The sequence below is a fragment of the Ornithorhynchus anatinus genome, chromosome 18, assembly GCF_004115215.2.
Source record: "Ornithorhynchus anatinus isolate Pmale09 chromosome 18, mOrnAna1.pri.v4, whole genome shotgun sequence".
Lineage (NCBI taxonomy): Eukaryota > Metazoa > Chordata > Mammalia > Monotremata > Ornithorhynchidae > Ornithorhynchus > Ornithorhynchus anatinus.
In genome coordinates, this window is record NC_041745.1 from 25106415 (window position 1) to 25124636 (window position 18222).

General features: G+C 43.0%; 1 non-coding gene across 1 annotated transcript; it reads left to right on the plus strand.

Moving 5' to 3' along the window:
• The first annotated feature begins 234 nt into the window (after window positions 1–234).
• Window positions 235–372, plus strand: LOC114805607. The gene has a single exon (XR_003753578.1). It is a non-coding gene; the product is annotated as a small nucleolar RNA SNORA7 (small nucleolar RNA).
• The last annotated feature ends 17850 nt before the right edge of the window (window positions 373–18222 follow it).

Sequence of the window (18222 nt, forward strand, 5' to 3'; positions counted from 1 at the left end):
CAAACTTAGTCTCTGAGCTCACTACCGCAAATTCCCTCTCAACCTTGGAAGAATCGGGTTCATAGAATCCCCAAATTATACTTGGGATTGATGGAATCAAAAAATGGAATGATTAACTGAATCTTGTTCAGATGAAACTCAGGGGATTCTAGGTTTCTGTTGAGTTCATTTGTTCAGTACTGAAGTTAACTCACATAGACACCGGACGTATTTGTAAAAGTAGAAGTCTCCTCGCCCCTCTCGGGGTCGCATCTGGAGAGTTTCCAGTCCTCTCCCAGTATTGGCTGTGGGAGGGAGAGTCAAGCAGAGGCGTAGCCATTCCATTCCTAGTTTGGGCAGTGGCTAGCGAGTAGAAGGCAATCTGCTACAAGTCAAAACTCACCTGTGCTGGGCAGCAGCGGCACGGGAGAGAGTCGAGGGCGGAGGCTCGAGTTTACTGCACAGAAGGAGGCAGTGGAGAACCACTTGTGTATTTTTACCAGGAAAACTCAATGGATACACTACCAGAACGACTGCAGATGGAGAGCAGGGTAATTCTAGGAGAGATGTGTCCGTGGTGTCACTCCGGGTCCGAAACGACTCGACGGCATAAGACGAGAAGTCTCCCACCGGGGTTCATTTAGAACAAGGCTGTGGGACATTTCACCGATTCTAACTTTACTAAATCTGGAGTTGGAGATCAGTTTTTTTTTCTAAAGAACTGTTGCCATTTCTTTACCATTCCCAAACAGTAAGGAACATTAATTATCTACATTTCCAGTGGGATTTGCAAATTTGTTAACTACTACTGAAAAATAATTGGTTGGCATTTTAGCAGGGACCTCTAGCACTTTGGCTAGGGCCTCTCAAGTAAAAATATCACCTTGCTTTTTTCTGTTAAAATTCTCCAAAATACGTCTGAAGATGTATTTTCTAAGAACTCTATATCTGCCCCTTAGAAAAGCCAGGGCTATTACCTGGATAGTAAATTCCTAAATTCAGGACCCAGAAAAACTTACTACTCAAAATAGAAGCCCCAAACTTGACTTTTTTTAAAATTAAATGAGGCATAAATCCAAATTGCAGCTATACATAAACGATCAACAGCAAGTTTTGATGATGATGACGGTATCTGTCAAGCGCTTTCTATGTGCCAAGCACTGTACTAAGCAGTGGGGTAGATACGAGCAAAATCAAGTTGGACACAGTCCCTGTTCCATGTGGGGCTAACAGTCTCAATCCCCACATACAGATGAGGTAACTGAAGCCCAGAGAAGCAAAGTGTCTTACTCAAGGTCACACAGCAGACAGGTGTCAGCTGGGATTAGAATCAGAGCTGAGATTAGAACCCATGACCTTCTGACTCCCAGGCTGTGGTCTATCCATTGTGCCTCAGATGGTAAAATGAGCCCCTTTCCTCAGTTTCCTGATCCAGCAAGTGGGAGAACAGTGTGCGGCCCATAAATGATAGTGACTAGTCTGTATGAATGATTAGTGGATTTTGGAGGTGAGAGGTGATTATGATAATCTTGGTATTTGTTAAACGCTTACTATGTGCAGAGCACCGTTCTAAGCGCTGGGGTAATCAGGTTGTCCCACGTGAGGCTCACAGGCTTAATCCCCATTTCACAGACGAGGTAACTGAGGCACAGGGAAGTGAAGTGCTTTGCCCAGAGTCACACAGATTATTTTGAAAACGTACCAGAAGTCAGTACCAAATGGCCTTAGCTATCTTCCTGGAATTGAGCTAATGATAACTTCCTCGTAGTGGTAAATATACCATACCAGGAAATCTATTAGTAAGTACAGAGATTATATGATAAGGCCGGAGGTTTTAAAGATAGTGCCAGAAGAAGTGAAAAAAGTCTCCCTTTCTCTTGTCCTCTCCTTCTGATGCGGATTGACCTGTTAAAATAATGGTCCACAGCATTGAAATGATCCTAGGTCTCTGTCAGACCAATCATGGCTCAACCTATTTTCTCTCGGTTACATCAGAAAGTGTGAACTTGCAACCTTAGCCCTCGCTCCTTTAATCCTGCTCTGACAGGGCAGGAATAATTCACAGGTTGAGCTAATCAAAGGTGAAAAGGGAGAATCAGTAAATGTCGTATCCTTTTGCCACTTTCATCAATCCGGCTAACTGAATTTGAACTAAAGCTTGGCAAATTTTCTGCAAAGGGAAATTAATATGTAAGACATCTGAGTCCTGCTGCAGGCCTGTAAAATTGGAAAGCTGGCGTTATATCAGAGGGCGATTACTGAGAGAGAAAAAGGGAATAGCCACAGCCTGTGTAATCAGAAAGAAGCTTCTGTGTATCTGTTGGCTGGGATAGGAGGGAGCGCAAGTTAAAAAAAAAACAAAACCTCCTCTCTCTTTCAATTTTTCCCCATCAGGAATATATTCTATTGCCCATTTCTGTTGCCCATACATGATTGAATCAATTCAATTACCTCAGAAAAGTTGATACATATTCAGACCATGAGGAGGCTCAGGAAAGAAGAAGAGGAAAAGAGACAAAGAAATCTGTATTTACTCAATAATAACTTTCATTTGGAGAAGGTTTGAAAACAATTCTCCCTCGCATTTGTCCCTGTCAGATCACATTATTCACAAATGAAGTTTACAAAATATCAATTCAATTTCAATAAGAGAGCTTGAATCACAGCACACGAGGGCTGAATTTACCAAATCATAACACTTTGAGGAGACCCTGGTGGCTTCCAAATATTTTCCAGTCAGAGGTAATCAAAGGCAGACCGCTGAATACTAATACATTCAATTTCACCCCTTTTGTTCGCATCTGTTCCCTTATAATACTATTTTCTACACTTCCAAATCATTGATGATGGCAGTCAGATAAAAAAAAAAAAACCACAGCCATCATATAGCCCTAGACGGTTTTTGTGAAAAACACTGTCAAATATCTACAAGGTCCTCCCTTTTTATAATCAATTTGTTGATGACCAAACTCGGATCCAGTAGGCCATAAAGAGAGGTCTCTCCATGCCCCAACCCCTTTACCAAAACAGTAAAGCACCGCATATTTTCCAAGTTCAATTATTTCATTTCTTTATTTAGCTATTTCATCTGGTCAGAATATCCTGGTAAATTCAGCAATAACATCAGTCTGCCTCACTATATCGAGTTCAAATCTCGCCCATCGGAGAATCCAGAGGAGGTTTGCGTGAGGAGGATTTGCAACCTGTTTGCTGCTTGGAACTTCAGATTGTTTCTCTACAGATCTGGGGAAGTGGAGGAGGAAACAACTCTTCAGGGAATTTGGGTCGCATAGACAAATGATCCGTTTAAATGAGTCCCAAACACTCCTTTTTTTTTTTCTTATTTCATAACTGTTTTGGGATCTGAATTATACAGATAATTGCTTCAGTTCTTCACTCCATTATGTCTGGGCACTTCCAGCTGCTCAGAAGCATTAAAACAAATTAATTCCCCTCTGAAAGAGACAAGTAAGCCCAATTCTGTGGGGTCAGAGTGAGCAAAGGCATAAGCATATACAGATTATCATTTCATTCTGCCCTGACTGAAATAGAGAATCAAGCAACTGATTATGTCAACTGTGCATATAGAGAGGATATGACTTACAGGGACTGCACATACCAAAGATTATATAGGCTGCACTGAGAGTTCCAGCATGAAGGTTTTATTTTCAGCATTCCCTATAACAAGAGTAAAAACTCATGGCAACCCAAAACTCGCCTAAAACAACCAAGTTCTTTTCAGGTATCTGCATGGTGCCTGTATTACCATGGGGAAAATGTGCTTTTCCAGCTAATCATCGGTGCATACTTTCAATGTTTTTAATCATCTCATTAGTTTCTTGCCAAGATCGAAGATCTGAAAGAAATCTCTCATCATTTCCTTTACCTTCGAGCAGTAAACTCCCTTGTGAACTCATTCGCTTCCATGGCTTCAGTTGCTGTCTCTGTAAAAATGATTCTCAAATGTTCATCTCCAGCCCCTCTCCCTCCCCTTCTCTGCCGTCTCATATTTTCTCCTGCGTTCAGGACAGTTCTACTCGGATGTTTCTCTGACACCTCAAACATACCATGTCCAAAGCAGAGCTCCTCGTCTCCTCCCCCAAACCCTGCTCTCCCTGTGTCTTTCCCATTACTGTAGACAGCACTACCATCCTCCTTGTCTCATAAGCCCTTAACCTTAGCATTATCCCTGACTCATCTCTCCCATTCAACCCCCGCATTTAATCTGTCACCAAATCCTGTCAGTTCCAACTTCAGATCATAGCTAAAACCCACCTCTTCCTCTCATTCCAAACTGTTACCCCCGTGATCCAAACACTTATCCTTTCCTGCCTTGAATACCTCAGCAGCCTCCTTGCTGTCCTCTCTGCCTCCTGTCTCTCTCCACTTTCAGTCCATACTTAACTCTGCTACCTGGATCGTTCTTCTACAGAACCATTCAGTTCACGTTTCCCCACTCAAGAACTTCCAGTGGTTTCCCATCCACCTCCGCGTCAAGTAGAAATTCCTTACCATCGGCTTTAAAGCACTCATCACCTGTCCCCTTCCATCCTTACTTCTCTTACTACAGTTTGCTCTTCTAATACCCACCTACTCACTTTACTTCGATCATGTCTCACTGCCGATCTCTCTCCGGGTTCTGCCTCTGGCCTGGAACTCCCTCCATCTTCATATCTGACAGAGCATCACTCTCCCCACCTGCAAATCATTATTAAAATCACATCTCCTCCAAGTGGCCTTCTTTGACTAAGCCCTCATTTCCATTTCTCCCAAACAAAAACTCCTCACTATTGGCTTCAAAGCTGCCCAACACCTTGCTCCTTCTGATCTCACCTCCCTTCTCTCCTTCTCCACCCCAGCCCACACACTCCACTCCTCTGGTGTTAACCGTCTCACTAGGCCTCCATCTCGTCTGTCCCGCTGTCATCATTGTTGACCGCGTCCTACCTCTGGCCTGGAAGAAATCTGCCAAACAATCACTCTTCCCCACTTCAAAGCCCTACTGAAGGCTCACCTCCTCCAAGAGCCCTTCCCAGACTAATCCCCTCTTTTCCTCAGCTCTCCCTTCCTTCCATGTCACCTCGACTCACTCCCATACCTCTTCCCCACCTCTCCCTGCCCCACAGCAGGGATATGCATATATCTATAATGTTATTTATTTATATTGATGCCTGTTTACTTGTTTTGATGTCTGTCTTCTCCCTTCTAGACTATAGCCCAGTGTGGGCAGGGATTGTCTCTCTTTATTGCTGAATTGTACTTTCCAAGCACTCAGAACAGTGGTCTGCATAAAGTAAGTGCTCAATAAATATGATTGAATGAATGAACGACTGTGCCTAACCACAATTTATTTATTTATAGCAATGTCTGTCTCCTTTTACGCTTGAGAAAAATGAGGCATAGCAGGTCCTCTAACCCATTCTCTTTCCACCTGATTATCATGTATCTTCCTTAGTACTTAGAATGATGCTTGACACATAGTAAACTCTTAACAAATGCACCTTGTCCTCCACTTGTCTTCTGTGTGACCTTGGGCAAGCCGCTTAACTTCTCTGTGCCTCAGTTACCCCATCCGTAAAATGGAGATTAAGACTGTGAACCCCATGTGAGACAGGGAGTCGGGTACTGTACTAAGCACCGGGATGGATACGAGCCCCGAGTGGGACAGGGACTGTGTCCAACCCGATTTGCTTGTAGCTATTTCAGGGCTTAGTACAGTGCTTAGCACAAAGAGAAGCAGCATGGCTCAGTGGAAAGAGCCCGGGCTTGGGAGTCAGAGGTCATGGGTTCGAATCCCGGCTCTACCACTTGTCAGCTGTGTGAGTGTGGGCAAGTCACTTTACTTCTCTGTGCCTCAGTTACCTCATCTGTAAAATTAGGATTAACTGTGAGCCTCACATGGGACAACCTGATTCCCCTGTATCTACCCCAATGCTTAGAACAGTGCTCTGCACATAGTAAGTGCTTAACAAATACCAACATTATTATAGTAAGTGCTCAGTAAGTACCACAATCATCATCATTATTATTATTTGGCATCACTTGTGCTCTACAGCATGTGTTTTCATTAACAAGGTGTCTGTGAAGGTATTTTGATGGATGCCAAGAACTGCTTCATCTGAAAAGAATGTGGTAGTCTATTTTCCTGCAAAACTCAGATAACAGACATTATTATTTCTATTGTCATTATTATATTTGTTAAGCACTTACTAAGTGTCAAGCACTGCTGTTAGTGCTGGGGTAGATAAAAGTCCATCAGGTCAGACATTCTTCTTGTCCCAGAGGGCCAAGCTACCCAAGACCTATCTTTTCAAGCTACTCTCGTAATCAAAAACCACCTAAGGTTCTTTGCAAGATTATTATTTTAAACATTTTTAATAATAGAAATTGACTAGACTTTTACATTTCTATTTTGAGTGTCCTGTACCTGTAGATTGTTCTCAAAAGATGAGATTTTTTTTTAATGGAACAGTAAAGCAGTATGTGATGTTTGTGACTATGAGCCCCATGCAGGATGGGGACTGGGTCCAACCTGATCATCTTGTATCTACCCCAGTGCCTGGCACCTGGCAAGTGCTTAACAAATATAAAATAATAATAAGTACAGAGGGTACATACATATGTGTATACTAGGCTACAAATATGTTTGTAAAAAACTACAATAAATTGATCAAAAAAGTACTCCCCCGCTACGATATGCTGCTACAGCTTACCACACAGATTGGTGAATGGAAAATCGTACTTATGCTCCCATTCTATTTTAAAACATCTATAAAGTTCTTCCCTGTTTTGACTTTTTCTTCCCCAGCATGGCATTATACTGGGTATTAGCCTCATGCTGTTATAAAAATGGCTTTATGTTTTGTGAAATTATGGCAGGACAACACCAAATAGCTTGGTTTAATTTAACACTCTCAGGTTATTTTCGACGACCTCCACAATGCTTCAGAAAGAATTGCATTAAAATACTGATAAATATATCCATTTACACACCCCGCAGATCGAAAACCTAGCATGCGCTGCACTTCACTCTGCGGAGAAAGCATGCTGGGTGAACAACTATTAAGGCCCACCAGTTTTTCTTCATATATTAGGAGGGTGAAGATGGGTAATTGGCAAAGAAAGTGAAGACTCCCTGCTTGGGTATTTGGTATGGACTTGCCCCTTAATGGATTATTTCAATCAATTTCTCTACCTACACTAACAAGACACGGTAAACAATATTTGGAGCATCTTAGAAATTGTAGAAAATAAGCATTTAATGGCATTTTGAGAAAATTTTAACCTTCTCATTACAGTTGAAAATGGACCCCAGTGTTTCTAATCTAATACAACAAGAGGTTACAAAGAATCTGTGAGAGGCTGAAATTGGGTTTTTCTAAAAACCAGGGGTAAATCATGCAAGGAAATTTGGCTCATCATACAGTTAGTGGCAGAAACTTCAGCTTTTCAATATTAGAGGGAGATGCAAAGAACATCCAGTGCTTAGAACAGTGGCTCTGCACATAGTAAGCGCTTAACAAATACCAACATTATTATGCAAATATTGCAGCAGCTGTATATGCACTGTAATCATAAGCTTCCTCATCGTATAGAAACAAACACCTTTATCAGTCAATTTCGGTATTTCACAAGTGCCATCGTTGTGCAAAGCATTGGTCTAAACAGTTGTGCAAGTACAGTAGAAGTAAAGACAAGGTTCCTTCCTCAGAGAGCTTCCAATATAATAAGGGACGCACAAACTCTTAACGAACAGCGAGAACAGGAGGGAGGAACAGATATACAACCGATAATATTTAGCCCAGAGTATGAAAAGTTTATTAGACTCTGAGCCCCCTGTGGAACAGGGACTGTGTCCAAACTGATTATTTTATATCTACTCCATACAATGCTTTGTACACAATAAGTACTTAAGAAATACCCAATTATTAAGGTTAAAAGATGCATAAGTCAACAGAGAATGTAAATCAGTTTACTCCAAAGTGGTACGGGGATTCTTTGCTGGGATAAAATTTTGAGTGGTGGCGATTTAGAGCCTGAAATGAGTCAAATATCTTCTATGGGGGCCGGGTGAGTTTAAGTATTTACGAAGAAGAGGACACAAGAAGAGGTATATTTTCCCTTGTCGTTTGTAAATTTGAAGTCATCTACAAAGTTCTTAATTATGCAAAACCATTCATTATATCGCTTTTTTTCTCTTTCGATCCTCTCCCACCCTAACTTGCAGCCCTGGCACTATATAGCCCATTCCTCCATTTCATTTCTGTCGGTGCATATTTTTCTTAGCTTTTCCTTTCAGTCCGCTATTGAAATATATAATCTGGTCTCCCTCGAGATCATTTCCCTTTAGGATGCTCTTGGATTCACTCTGTACCTACTATTCAAATATATTGCATATATTTTCTACCAGTAGATGCTTTGCCTATTTGGTTATCCCCAAAGAGGCAGATGAAAGAGATAGTGTGTTTCGGCAGAATCTGCAACGGCGGAAGGAACAAAAATCACCTTCCTAACTTATTAATAGAGCAAATATTATTTGGAACTCAAAATCCCCAAGAATATAAGTATAGCATCCTAGAATGTGTTTTTTATAGGGTTTCTCTTCTGAATACAATTCCCCGTTAAGGCTGGAATCAAATGCGGAAGCGCCATCGTCTTCTTGGAGCTGCATCGAATGCCTCCTGATGAAAACCCATTTCCGGAGCGAAAGGAGTTTCTAGCATGGTGCTTTGTATTCCACTGGGTATCTTTAACAAATAGCCTGCTCTGTTTTCCTATCCTCCACCCCCCAAAAGAGTGCAAATTGTGGTTCCCTTCCTCTTTGGTTGAATATCAGTACTATTCTGTGGCAATATTAATTCATTGGGGATTTGCCTTAGGCAAAGAATATCCAATTCTTTATACCATATTCTCTAATACCTCAGTGAAACTGCTCTCAGCAGGAGCATATATTAAGAAAAGATAAATCGCCAATCTGAGCACATGGGTTAGATTATATTTAAACGATTTCGAATTTTTGGATTCTTACGTTACTGGGGCTGTGAGGTTCTGCCCAACTGCCATAACCTTATGAGGTACGTAAGAAGGAGAAGCAGGTAAAAAGGAGAGCTCCACCACATATCTTTTTAAAAACCTCATAAATTAGTTCTATTAATGTCTGTCTCCCCCTCTAGATTGTAAACTCATTATGGGAAGGGGCTGTGTCTGCTAATTCTGCTGTATTGTACTCTCCCAAGCACTTAGTACAGTGCTCTGCACATAGTATGTGCTCAATATAAATGCCTTTGATGATACTTATAATGATGATCTTCCTTTTTTATTACACTGGCCCCCCTCACCATCAATCAATTAATCGATGGTATCTATTGAACACATGCTGTGTGCTGAGCACTCTATTAGGCGCTTGCGAGGGAAAGATGAAAAGAGATTGTGTGTTTCGGCAGAATCTGCAACGGCAGGAGGAACAAAAATCACCTTCCTAACTTATTAATAGAGCAAATATTGTTTGGAACTCAAAATCCCCAAGAATATAAGTGTAGTCATTAAAGTCGGTAGATATGTTCCTTATTTTTCTTTTTTTATGGTATTTGTTGAGTGCTTACTCTGTGCCAGGCACTGAACTAAGCACTGGAGTAGATACAACCTAATCAGGTTATACGCGGTCATTCATTCATTCATTCAATCGTATTTATTGAGCGCTTACCGTGTGTAGAGCACTGTACTAAGCACTTGGGAAAGTACAACTCAGAAATAGAGAGAGACGATCCCTGCCCACAGCGGGTTTACAGTCAATCCATGTCCCACATGGGGCTCATAGTCTTAATCTGCATTTTAAAGGTGAGGACACAGAGAAGCGAAGTGATTTGCCCAAGGTCACACAGCAAACAAGTGATGGAGCCAGGATTAGAACCAAGGTCCTTCTGCCTCCCAGGCCTTTGCTCCATCCACCAGACCATCCTACTTCTCCTTGCCCACAAGCACACATGCTCAGGGTTGACAGGTATATTTGTATGCAAATGGGATAAATTTTTCAGTGGTCGTTTACCTAAAACTCAAAAAGCCGGAGATCCCCCGGAGTAGAAGTATTCGTTCAAATTTGCCTTTTAGCTCACTCATAAGATGACTATTCGTTCTCAAACTTCGTGTCGAAGCCCGATAATTGGAACTCTATTCTCTTGATATATTGATCTCTGGACCCAAAGCATGTTGTAAAATGAGATTATCATAATGGGATTTAAAGTTATTACAGGAAAAGCTGAAGTAACAAAAGGCACGTTCTTGGCAGTTTCATTTACCAATGAAAAATCACATAGCCACAGTAGATATTCTACAGAATAAAGTATATTCCCAAAAAAGAGTCTTCAAGGTCTGGTGCCGACATTTTTATGATAGTTTAATTTTACTTTGGCTGAACTTTTCTTATTGTCTTGTTCCAACAATGGAGTGGAATGTCTTCAAGCCCTAATAAAAACAAAAGAGTAACACAAATGAATCCTTTCTTAATTACACTTATGTCCACACTCTTCCAGGGTCTGCCCTTATTTGCCAAATCAAATTTAATCATTTAATTTTATAATTCCTAGCTTTGCAATGTCACTTTACGTTTGCATCATCATAATGATAATTACGGTATTTGTTAAGCGCTTACTATGTGCCAAGCACTGTTCTAAGCACTGGGGTAGATACAGGGTAATCAGGTTGTCCCATATGGGGCTCATAGTTTTAATCCCCATTTTACAGATGAGGTAACTGAGGCCCAGAGAAGTGGTTTGCCCAAGGTCACACAGCAGACAAGTGGCAGAGGAGGGATTAGAACCCACGTGCTCTTACTCCCAAGCCCGTGCTCTTTCCACTAAGCCACGCTGCTTCTCTTGAATCTCTTCTCTTGCATCTGAATCGATGTATTATATTCAAAGTTCACAGTGCGTTAGGTTCCAAAAAACAGATGGTGCACAGATGATCACGGTTCCTACCCTCAATCAATCAGTGGCATTTGTTGACCTCTTATCGTATGCAGAGCACTGTACCAAGCACTTGGGAAAGTACTTGGGGTCGACTCCCGGCTCTGCCCCTTGTCAGCTGTGTGACTGTGGGCAGGTCACTTCACTTCTCTGTGCCTCAGTTCCCTCATCTGTAAAATGGGGATTAACCGTGAGCCTCACGTGGGACAACCTGATGACCCTGTATCTCCCCCAGCGCTTAGAACGGTGCTCTGCACATAGTAAGCGCTTAACAAATGCCAACATTATTATTATGTGCCAGGCACTGTACTGTACAGGACCCAAACAGATCGGGTTGGACACTGTCCCTGTCCCACATGAGGCTCACAGTCTTGATCCCCATTTTACAGATGAGGTAATGGAGGCACAGAGAAGTAAAGTGACTTGTCCAAGGTCACACAGCGGACATTGGTGGAGCCGAGATTAGAATCCATGACCCCGGAGTCCCATCCTCATGCTCTATCCACTACACCATGCTGCTTAGCTGTATTAATAATTGCGCTATTTGTTAAGCTCTTCCTATGTGCCAGACCACTATTCTAAGCAGCATGAGGAAGCAGCATTGGGCAGTGGATAGAGCACGGGCCTGGGAATCAGAAGGTCATGGATTCTAATCCCGGTTCCACCACTTAATAATAATAATAATAATTGCAAGTGGCAGAGCTGGGGTTCGAACCCATGACCTCTGACTCCACAGCCCGTGCTCTTTCCAGTGAGCCACGCTGCTTCTCTGAGCCACTCTGCCACTTGCCAGCTGCGTGACTTTGGGCAAGTCACTTAACTTCTCGGTGCCTCAGTTCCCTCATCTGTAAAATGGGGATTAAGACCGTGAGCCCCACGTGGGACAACCTGATTCCCCTGTGTCTACCCCAGCGCTTAGAACAGTGCTCGGCACATAGTAAGCGCTTAACAAATACCAACATTATTAAATCCCAACACCTCCCTTTGCCCCAGCTTCTCCCCCTCGTTGCTACTCCGACGACTAAATTTAAGTCACTTAGTGAATGAAGTGTGAAGATAATGCGGCGGGTCATCCAATCACCTCGGGGGACTTGGCCAAACAACAGGCCCGTTGTTCGAAATGCCGGTAATCCTCCGGGGAACCCGCACGAATACTCCGTTTGACCACTCAACAAAATGTCTTTTTGAGGTCACATACACACTGCCAGAGGGAGCTGGCATCCGTACATCCAGGCCTTCGGCATTTGGCCAAGCGTTGGTTTTCCAGTATTCAATTCCCAAGATATGATTTGTTAGCTCCCAGGGTATAACGACCAGTCAGATGTAATTAAAGAGCGAAAGTGGGGATGCTTTGGCAAGTATTATAGGATTTGCTGGGTAGTTTTGTCAAAGAAAATACCAATTGCATTGTTTTCCTAATGGCTTTCCTAGTAGCACTAGCTTGGTGATTACTTAAACTTTCATTTTACGTAGATTACATAGTGTTACCCTTAAAACGGTCTTATCTTAGAATTCATATTTGTGAAGTTAATTGTAATCAATACGCTAAAAAATAATTTGATTCCTGTCTATACTACATTATCTGCTATAAGGAAACTGTAGTAAAGATTATGCAAATAGCATTATATAACCAAATTATATCTTCTACGGTATTATATATCAATATACCGTTGCAATTAAACAGTACAGTGAAGCCATAGCAATTACCATACTGAAATATAATAAGCAATCTACAATAGAGTATAGTGTAAATCATTTTCTTATTGCAAGTACCCTATATGTGCTTTAGCTTTTATTCTAAGACCGGTATTACTTGTCACCTAAATACCATACCAAATGATTTATGTAACATTCTTTATGCATATTGAAACTACTGTCTCCTTGCAGCAAAAAATAAACTTTAAATAAATATGCCACTCTGATTTCAACCGTGCTAATTTATTACCGGTCTCGGATGTACTTTTTCCACGGTACGTTAAAAAAAAAAAGCCTGGAATTGAATCAAGCAACATGTCTATCTTATACACGATTTGAAGTTTGATAAGTAAAACAACAACAATAACAAAAGCTTCCCTCATCCTTCCTCCCCTCCCCACACAAAAAGAAAGAAAGGAAGGAGAAAGCCACACTGACATAATTTAGGGGATTTATTTCTGAATTAAACACATCAAACCCTATGCTGAAATCTATTCATTTTAAAAATCAGCTTTCTTCCTCAGTTGTAAACAGGCTCTCACTAAAACTTGTGCATGATTTTAATTACAGATAAGTTTCTCTTTAAAGGCCAAAGCATTCATGCCTAGGTTGCTAAGCTGAATTCAATACATCTATATGTTAAAGGTAGCAAGCTAATGTGTAAACAGGGAAAATATTGGAGCCAATTGCAGTTAATTTGGTTTTGATCAATTCACATTGACTGCACTTTACATGCAAATGAGAGGCGTGTTGAGGCATCTTAGCCTCCAACTCAGTAATAAATGAAATGAAAATATTTTATAAAGCTTTCAGAGGAACTTCCCCCCACCCCAACCTGTGGACTAGAATTTGAAGTCCTAACAGGCCTTAAGACCTGATTTACCAGGCCCAAGCAGTGTGTAATAGGTGCTCAGATGCTACTGCCAAGAAACCCTTTAGAAACATTTAGCGGGCTTGAAAACCAGCATAAAGATGTACAGCTCCGAAAACACGCATAACGACTTTTTGCAGATATTTCATTTGCCAGTGTTTTGGGTTTTATGAGATTAGCTGTGGCGGTTGTTTATGACCGATTGATTCGCAAGTAGGTTACTACAGGGTTTTTACTTGGATCCAAAGAGAAGGAAAAAAATCACGTTGCATGACATGTTTGTGGAAAGTAAGCGATAAATAAGAAGCAAAGAAATTCAGTGTTTACACTGAGTCTTTCTTCTGATTTGGAGCAGTTCTATTGTGATGACTCTTTGCCAAAAGAGACTTTTGATCAGATAAGTTGTGGGAAACGTTGGAACTTTGAATTCTTAGACCAAGGATGGGAGGTGAGACCAAAGTTTTGGATTATTCGTTAAATTTTGGGGAAGGCAATTCCCCTGGGGTGATAGAGTGAATCTGTGGCAATATCGGCACCATAATAATTGTTTGATATGGTTTCTTAACCACAGTAGTAGGCAGTTTCTGATTAATTCTGCTTTGAGATATATCCATGCTTCCCTTATCCTGAAAACCCTCTTTTGAACCCCCTGCACCTCCACCTATCAGCCCATCTTAGAGAAGCAGTGTGGCTTAGTGGAAAGATCACGGGCTTGGGAGTCAGAGGTTGTGGGTTCTAATCCTGGCTCTGCCACCTGTCATCTGTGTGACTTTGGGCAAGTCACTTCACTTCTCTGTGCCTCAGTTACCTGACCTGAAAATGGGGATTAAGGCTGTGAGCCCCATGTGGGACAACCTGATTACCTTGTATCTACCCCAGTGTTTAGAACAGCGCTTGGCACATAGTAAGTGCTTAACAAATGCCATCATTATTATCTCCCTCCTCCCATTCTTGTCCAAACAACTGGATCGGGTTATATACACCCCACAGTCTCCACTTCCTTTTTCCCTCTCCACAATCTACTGAGAAGCAGCATAGTGGAGTGACAAGAGCACGGGCTTGGGAGTCAGAAGGTCATGGGTTCGAATGTCAACACCATCCCTTGTCAGCTGTGTGACCTTGAGCAAGTCATTTCAATTCCCTGTGCCTCGGTTACTTCATCTGTAAAATGGAGATTGAGACTATGAGCCCCACGTGGGACAGGGACTTTGTCCAATCCTATTTGCTTGACTCCACTCCAGTGCCTAGTATAGTGGCAGGTAGTCAGCGCTTAGCAAATACCGCAATTATGATTATTATTTCTGCCTTCTTCTTGCCACTGAGACCCCTCACTCCAAGGTCACCAATGACCTTCTTGTCAAATCTAATGAACTCTGGCCTAATTCTCCTTTCTCTCTCCACTGTCTTTGACACCTTGGCCCGCTTCCTTCTCTGACATAGTCCTCTCCTGGATCTCCCTCTAACTCATCCTTCTCAGTTTTTTCCGCTGGCTCTTCCTCTGCCTCGCGTTCTCTAAATGTGAGTGCCCTCAAAGGCCATTTTCCAGATCCCCTTCTCTTCTTAATTTACACTCATCCCGTCCCATGGTTTCTACGACCACCTCTTTGAGGATGACTCCCAAATCTACCTTTTTAATGACCTCCCTCCTTCTCTGCAATCTCCCATTTCCTTCTACCTCCAATTATATTTCTACCTAGATAACCCACAGTCACCTTTATCTCAATCTGTCCCAAACGGAACTCCTCACCTCCGTCATCTCCTCCGCCCAGGTTTCGCATCACCGTTGACAACACCGTCACCCGCCTCATCTGTCACACCGCCTTCGTGTTATTCTTGCCTTTGCTGCTCCCTCTTTAAAGTCCCGTGTTCGGTCTGTTGCCAAATCTTGTTGGTTCTTCCTCCATCACATTTCTATCTTTTCCTCTTCACACAAATGACCACCGTGGGGTCCGGTGGCTTATATCTTGGATCGGCTAGTGCATCGGCCTCTTCACCGTTCTCCCAGTCATTCTTCACTTTGCTTCCTTGATCCGAATTCTCGATCATCATTCTGCACGTTTCCCCACTCTTCCGAAACCTCATTCCTGCCGCCTCAAGCAGGATCTCCTGACCATTGAAATAAGGCATTCATTCAGCTTGCACCCACAAACCTATCCACTTTCTTTTCACCTACATCCCACCTCTCACTCGCCATTCCTCTCAAGCTAGTTTGTGCCTCAATCTGGCCTCGTCCACCTCCCTCCTCTTGCTCGTGCTCTCCCCTAGGGCTGGAACTCTCTTCCTTTCCAAATTTAGTAGAATATACCATTTTCAAATGTCCCCATTTTTAAAGCCCCTTTGAAATCACACTTCTTCCAGAAGGTCTTCCCTGATTAACTGGAAAGCTCTCCATCTTCTATTCCTTCTTTTACTTCTTCAGCATTTCTTTGCCACATAATTACTTAAGTACTCCTTCCCCACACGTTGCATTTACGTACATATATTTGCTCTCTATTGCTTCCACCTCTCTGTATTTGATTTTACTGTCAGCCTTCCCTGCCACATTGTAAATTTCTTGAAGGGAGGGACCGTATCTGCTAATTCTATCGAACTCTCCAAGAGCTCAGGATAAGACTCTGCACATAGAAGCCATTCAATGAATTATTTTAATGAATTGATTGATTGACTCTTTCCCACAGGCCGGACAATTTCCCATGATTCCAGGCCACTCAGGGGATCTCCTTACATGAGCATAACTTCTGGGAACATGCTCCTTAATAATGATGGTATTTGTTAAGCGCTTACTATGTGCCAAGCACTCTTCTAAGCGCTGGGGGGATACAAGTTTATCAGGTTGTCCTAAGTTGGGCTCACAGTCTTCATCCCCATTTTCCAGATGAGGTAACTGAGGCACAGAAAAGTTAAGTGACTTGCCCAAAGTCACACAGCTGACAAGTGGCAGAGCGGGATTAGAACCCACAACCTCTGACTCCCAAACCTGTGCTTTTTCCACTAAGCCATGCTGCTTCTCTATGAAACCACTGGCAGTTGATTTGGGGGTAGGGCAAAGATGAAATTTGACTACCGGTCCTGATTGCTCCTAGAAAATTGGGGCCTTCCTCATAACCTCCTACCATTCCCTTGCTAAGGTCGAGTTGGAGTTTCCTTCCCACCCGTTCCCTGGCTGCTTCCACTAGACTATAAGATCATTATTGGCAGGGTACGCGTCTGCTAATTCTGTTGTTTTGTACTCCCCCAAGCGCTTAGTACAGTGCTCTGTACATAGTAAGTGCTCAATAAATGCCATTGATCGATTGACTGATTGCGAATCCTTCAAGCAAATGCCTGAATGTCTTCTGGAATAATCTGACCCTTGTCTTATGTCATGGAGTCGCTTCTGACCCAGCTGTGTACACATCTCTTCCGGAACGCCCCACCTCCATCTGCAATGGTTCTGGTAGTGGATCCATAGAGTTTTCTTGATAAAAATACAGAAGTGGTTTACCATTGCCACCTTCTGAGCAGTAATGTAGAGTCTCCGGCCTCGTCTCTCTCTCCCAGAGAAGCAGCGTGGCTCACTGGAAAGAGCACGGGCTTTGGAGTCAGAGGTCATGGGTTCGAACCCCAGCTCTGCCACTTGCCAGCTGTGTGACTTCGGGCAAGTCACTTAACTTCTCGGTGCCTCAGTTCCCTCATCTGTAAAATGGGGATTAAGACCGTGAGCCCCACGTGGGACAACCTGATTCCCCTGTGTCTACCCCAGCGCTTAGAACAGTGCTCGGCACATAGTAAGCGCTTAACAAATACCAACATTATTATTATTATTATTATTACGCCGTTGCTGCTCAGCACAGGTGGGTCTGTAGCAGATGGCCTTCCGCGGGCTAGCCACTGCCCAAGCTAGGAATGGAATGGTTAAGGCCTCCGTTTGACTCTCCCTCCCATAGTCGAGACTGGTAGAGGACTGGAAACTCTCCAGGTGCAGCCCTGAAAGGGGACTCTGACCCTTCTAACAAGTAAATAGATATCAATTCGATTTTTCAATGTTATGAACCCATTATTCATTCATTAGCATTTATTGAGCGCTTACTATGTGCAGAGCACTGTACTAAGCGCTTGGATTGTAGAATTTGGCAACAGATAGAGACAATCCCTGCCCATTGACGGGCTTACAGTCTAATCGGGGGAGACAGACGGACAAAAACGAGGCAACTTAATCACGATAAATAGAATCAAGGGGATGTATACCTCGTTAACAAAATAAATAGGGTAATAAAAATATATACAAATGAGCACAGCGCTGAGGGGAGGGGAAGGGAGAGGGGGAGGAGCAGAGGGAGAGGGGGAATAGGGGGCTTAGTTGAGGGGAGGTGAAGGGGGAGCAGAGGGAAAAGGGGAAGCTCAGTCAGGGAAGGCCTCTTGGAGGAGGTGAACTCTCAGCAGGGCTTTGAAGAGGGGAAGAGAGTTAGTTTGGCGGAGGTGAGGAGGGAGGGCTTTCCAGCACAGCGGGAGGGTGTGGACCAGAGGTCGACGGCGGGATAGGCGTGAACCGGGGACGGTGAGGAAGTGAGCGGCAGAGGAGCGGAGCGTGCGGGGTGGGCGGTAGAAAGAGAGAAGAGAGGAGAGGTAGGAGGGGGCAAGGTGACGGAGAGCCTCGAAGCCTAGAGTGAGAAGTTTTTCTTTCGTGCGGAGGTTGATGGGCAACTACTGGAGGTATTTAAGGAGGGAAGTGACACG